Source organism: Drosophila willistoni, assembly GCF_018902025.1.
Source record: "Drosophila willistoni isolate 14030-0811.24 chromosome XR unlocalized genomic scaffold, UCI_dwil_1.1 Seg143, whole genome shotgun sequence".
NCBI classification, from domain to species: Eukaryota; Metazoa; Arthropoda; class Insecta; order Diptera; family Drosophilidae; genus Drosophila; species Drosophila willistoni.
Genome location: NW_025814056.1, coordinates 1457026 through 1463025, shown reverse-complemented (window position 1 = coordinate 1463025; position 6000 = coordinate 1457026).

Below are 6000 nucleotides of genomic sequence, written 5' to 3'. Positions count from 1 at the left end.
GTTGAATGGCTGGCTGGCTGGCTGGCTAGTTGGCTAGTTGCTTGGTGGGCATGGGCAAACATGCGGCAAAACATGTTGAAACATTTTTCAATTTTAATGACACTAAATGAAGGCAGAAGTAGGAGAACTGACAGAACGAACTTGGCACTTGGCTGGAATGGTGATACAAGAAATAACAGAAATTATTGTCAATTAATTACAATGGTTGGGGTTGGGGCTGGGGCTGGGTCTAGTCTTTGAAGCGTTTGACAGACGGTAGGAGTTGACCGACCATATAAAAACCGTGTGAGAGTTGTAAAGCCTCAGGTGTTGCTGCTCTTGCATTTCGTGTTGACTATGGTGTACATGGAAGTAATTGCCTTCATCAACAGGGGCTTGATAATTACCAAAAAAATAAAAAAGGAGGCAAATAAATACTACACAGTTTCTATAGTTTCCATTATGATATAGTAAATGTTATTTGTATTTCTCTTAAAAATAGTATGGAGAAAGCCAAAATGCTTGCCTTTTTCCAAAAAACACTTTATTGAATCAAACAAATATAAGTATGTATGCTGTATTAGATTTGGCAGATGTCGATACGATTCCCTTTTAGTCTTCAGTTGGTAGAGTCAAAGAAGAATCAGAAATTGCACTTAAGTTTCCATATTCCCGTAACTAACTTTCTTATTTTATTTAACAAAACTAGCAATAATTATTAGACTTAACTTTTAATCGACTTATTAAGTTATCGTTTTTACTATATTTTTAGAACTACAAAAAAAGAAGCTAAATCATCATCCTTATATCAAATTTCTTTGAAAAGGTTGCGTTTCTCAAATAATTTTGTATGTCACGCGATTTATCCATAATATGAGATATTTCTTACTATTCAAAAACTCTCGTATTAGAGATTTTTCGATATTTTTTACACTATGAGAAATTCTGAATAGAATTGACTTAGATCGATGATTTCTTTAACAACTAAATATTATCGTAATCCTAATCAGCGACTTGTAAAATTAGGCGATGATTTGATTTGTAATCCTAATCAGCGACTTGTAAAATTAGGCGATGAACTTGATTTGTACTTACGGACGTGACTATCTCAACTCGGCTTCTCATACAGAAACGTCGTCTCCTTCTTTTTCTTATACCCATCTAATCGATTTTATAATTCCTCTGCAATGAAATCTTACACTTATCGCTGAATGCAATTCTATAATATTTATATCTATAACGATTATGAGTGCAAAGAGCAAATTGCGTCGGGTTGGCTTACGTATCCCAGAAAATATATGGGGGTTTATACATATATACTTGTAATGGTTATTATATTTAATTGAATGTTCTCGATAAAGTATATATATTTTAGATTTCTCTATGTCCAGCAAAAGGTGAGTAGATTATCTGTATTTTAGGAACCACAAATTCTATTCTATATAACGCTAAAACTGGTTAGAAATAACAACTTAATGAAGCGAAAAACGGTTGGGAAAAGCTTACAATAAGAAAGTTCAGCTTTTTAAACATCTTATATTAAAAATAAGGCAGATTAAAAAAAAGTCATTCCCATAGACTAGGGCAAAAAAGTTATGTTGGCACTTTCTACCTAAACTGGCAAAAGATTTTTAATGACAATTTTTAAAAATTAGTCTCCGATTAATCATAAATTTTATCTTTGATTGAAACAGATTAATGGAATAAATGTTTAAGCTCTGAATTGAATGCTTAATGCTACGTAACCCCTTTGTCTATTTGCCGCCTCTGGCATGACACTTGTCTCTGACGTATTTCCATACTATATAGACATACAAATGTGTGCATGTGTGTAGATACATTCGCTGCTTCAAAATGCCTTAAAGCGTTATTTGCATTGAGACAGCAGCTACAACAACAATTGCTGGTAACTGCCGCAGAGGCATGCCAAATACCCGTAATAGTAATAAACGTATGTAATAATAATAACGAATTTTAATAATGTCGCGCATTAACAATTCTTGCATTTTAATTGGCCAACGATTGCAGAGTAACTGACTCTCTGACTCTTTAACAACCCGGCTAACCGACAATCCGAATCTCTGGGTCTCGGTCTCGGTGCTGGGTCTTGGACAATTGCCTGTGTGGGTTTGCATAAATTGCTGTTGATATGATTTAGTGACATGGAACAATGCATTGGAATTTATGACAATGGATTTCTCTCAATGCATTTAAGCGGATTATGTCAGGTTTATTTTTCATTTGGTTTCTATTTTAGTTATAAATAAATATACATATTTCTATAAATGTAAAACTTTAATAATTTATCATTATGATCCAGTGAAAATTTGTCAGCGCCCAAGATAAACATTCATGGTTTTAAATACGAGTTTTGTTTTTTTTTTTTTTTAGAATGTGAAAAATTTAATTAGTCTACAAATGAAACCGACTGAAGGGGCACACACACACACACACAGAGCATATAAAATCAAAAGGGGGCGTTTCTGACAATCGATAAGCGGGAAATACGAAAATGTAGGCGTTACCCATCAACTGATGAGGTAAGGAGAATGCGGGTTAGCAGCGGTAGCAATGAAGTCTGAAGATAGAGTTTGTTTCCATTACAAAATCTCCTCAATCATTGTCAACGATAAACAAATTTGTTTATTGCTCCAATGCCGCATAACCCAACAGAGACTACACTAAGAGAAAAATCGCCTATAACGTACCTACATATAATCTATAAGTAGGATTTCATATAAAATTGGATATAAATAAAGCATGCATTTGTATGTGCTTATACCTTGTGATATAATAAAACGTCCTACTTATGTATATGCCAACTAGTCAGTCAAACTAATCAGTTATTAAGCTACTTGCAAGAAACAAGCTACTTTTTCTATGGGCTAATCGTACTATTACAACTTCTAAATACAATCAACTTATAATTAAAGTTGGCAATAATCTTAACAAGACATGAAAATGATTACAGACACTATAAATCGCTATGTATTTGTATTTCCGTCAAAACTTTCTCAACTTTGTAAATATAGATAGAGGGATTGCGTATAAACAAATGCCATGAAGTGTTCCAAACCTTATGAACCTATCGAGATGAGTAATTTTCCATTATCGTTTGAAAACAAAATATGATTTAGCGGTCAATAATTGATTGATAGATGATATTGTTATTAGGTTTTTCATTTTTAAGTATGTGTTACATATTTTTAAAATTAATTCTTAACCCCATTGATTCTTACTTTCAAAGACCGATTGCCGCGGTTGAGGTAATAGGGTAAATTCCATCCAAACCTAACATTTTATCTATAAAACTAGTCAAATATTCATATCCAGGATCAATTTTGTCTCCAAAATGCCCGAATCTTCTCCCAATGGCCGATTTCTCCGACCAAAATTATGAGCTAGATTTTTAACTTGTGGCATATGAGTCTTGTTCTTCCTGTTTCTCTATTTTTCTCGTAATCTTTCCTTTTTCTCTGTGTGTGGGTTTGTGTGTGGCTCAGAAATCGTCCTCTATTAGAAAAACAGGTTAAAGAAAACGAGTCATCCATAAAGTTAACGAAATTATATGATAACAATTTGCCAAGACAGTCGTAAAAGTTATACCCGTCTCTTTTAAGCAACTGCATCAGATATTATATAATTACTTAAGTCCCACATTCAAGTTGGACATAAGAGTCTTCTTCCATTGAAAGTCTATGTAGGAGTTTCTATAACCATTTTCGATTTCAACCATAAAAATCATTTTTATTGGCGCCGGCGCCTTAGGCGGAATGGGGTGGATCTTCATTAGCGTTTGGAATGGTTTAACTTCAACTTAAATTGTAGTCAGTCCTCAGAGTTATAAGCTGAGGCTACCAGGCTGTGGAGAAAAGATATTCGAATGATTGAAATATGAATGATAGGCCCACTCTGCAGGTAGTAACTCTCTGTCTATCTCTGTCTCTTAGCCAAGTTTTATGGAAAGTCGTAAATAGAATGGTCTATTTGCTTGTAGAGGGCGTGTTGCCAGCAGATGAAAGTGCAGCCATGGCTGAGGCGGCACTGACACAGCTGTCACATGCAATTAGAACAGCGCACCACACACTAATTAACTACAAGGCAGTACCCCACAGCAGAACCACACAACCGCCTTTGGGCGGAGACTTACCTTTTGAAGTAAGCCAAAATGTGGAGGTAGAGAGATGGAGTTTGAGATAGAGGCAAAGGCAGAAGGCTTTAAGCATCCTTACAATGTCGCACAGCACCACTCGAGGGGGGAGACGACGGGGAACGGGAGGAACGGGGATCCGTGGCCGGGTGGCACTATGGCACAGCAGTTTGTCAACAGGAGACACACGAAATGAAAAGAAATTGCCACTGTCTGCCAGGCGTAAAGAGCAAACCAGCAAAAACAACCTAAAGCTCAAACAGAGCAAAGATGGGGAACAAAATAAAAAACAAAAAAACAACGGGAAAAAGGATGAAAAATGCCCGTAAAAAGATGGAAAAAAAAGAAAAGGGAAATCAGAGAACCACCAAGGAAACGCAACCATCTGCACGAATTGTAATTGAAAAGATTTCCCTTGAAGGAATTACATGGAGCGAACGGCGAACGGCGAGCCACAGTTTGAGGATCCGCTGTTCCAAAGGGCCCTGCTAACTTGTGTCTGTGTCGGAAATTTAATAAGGAAACCCCGGCGAGTTTATATTGTACTTTGTGTGAAAAATAATAGTTTTTTAAATAGAGTGTGTGTGTGTGTGTGTGTGTATGGCCAAAGGTTTCCACCTCTCTGATGCTTTCCACTGATGAAATAATTTTATTAACTGGAAAAGCATTTGCTCAAGCAGAAAGTATTTCGGGACGAAAAAAAGGCGAAATGCTATTCAACATATTTAAAGGCATTTTTATTTTGAGATTGCTGTCGAACCCCTTGCCATTAGACTTCTGTGGCATCTTTCAAATATGTGTGTGTGTGTGTTTGTGTGGAAACGGAAAAGCTTGGGGAATTTTTCTAATGAAATAATTACAGCAAGAACAGCAGCAGGAGCAGCAACAGGAGCAGAAGCAGGAGCCAACGGCAGACAGGCAGACATCATGGTAGAGGCAGTAAAATGCAAGCAAGTACAGTTGCTTCAAGCGAAACTAACTGAATGTGACTGACTAGAAATGTTTGGGTTTTTTCTATTTTTTTTTTTTGGGGTTAGCTATACCTTCTTGATGACTGACTGTGCTTTGGGGGATTTCGCCTCCTTTTACTCATTTTCGTTGGTCGTTTCTGCTCTTTTTTCTCGCTGACTGAAACGAACTTCTTCTGGTTGGTTTGGCGTCTGCGGCGTATTCATTTAGCATGGCAAGGGGAAAAAACCATTGCCACACAAAATGCAAAATGCAAAAGAGAAATCAAAAAAAGGGAGCAAAGAAGAGTTGAGTGAAAGAGGCAAAAGAGGACACAAAAATGGAGGCGCCAATGAACTCAGGTGGCAAATTAAAGTATTAAAATAAATTACTAGCACTTGAGGGAATAGAATGAATGAATGAATTCAAAACCAAAGGCCAGACAATGCAATTATGAGCAGCAAATTGAAGTGGTTTATCAACAAAAAACCCCTCCACCCCACCCCCCAAGGATTTGATTGTATTGTAAATATCTACACCTCAAACGCTCCCTCCTTTTAGTTTGCCTAATGAGAGAATCAATAGTCCAATGCCAATACCCAATTCCAATCAATGACAACCGCACAATCGATCGACATCGGTAACAACAACGGCAACCCAAACAGCAAAATGAACATTGATGATGATCGCACTTAGGGCTCGGAAATTGTGCGTACGTGTGTACACAGGATAATGTGGGGTGGTGCCGTCTACCCCTAGCAGCAACCCCTCACAGTTTTTTTCCTTCCTGTTCTGCCTATTGTTACACAGAATGAGAGGCAACAAAAAAAGGTTAATAGGCTTAACTTCGTTTTTCAACTGCTTTTATTTATTGTAAAATTTGCTCAAGCACTTGAGACTGACAATTTTCGCTGTCAGTTTGT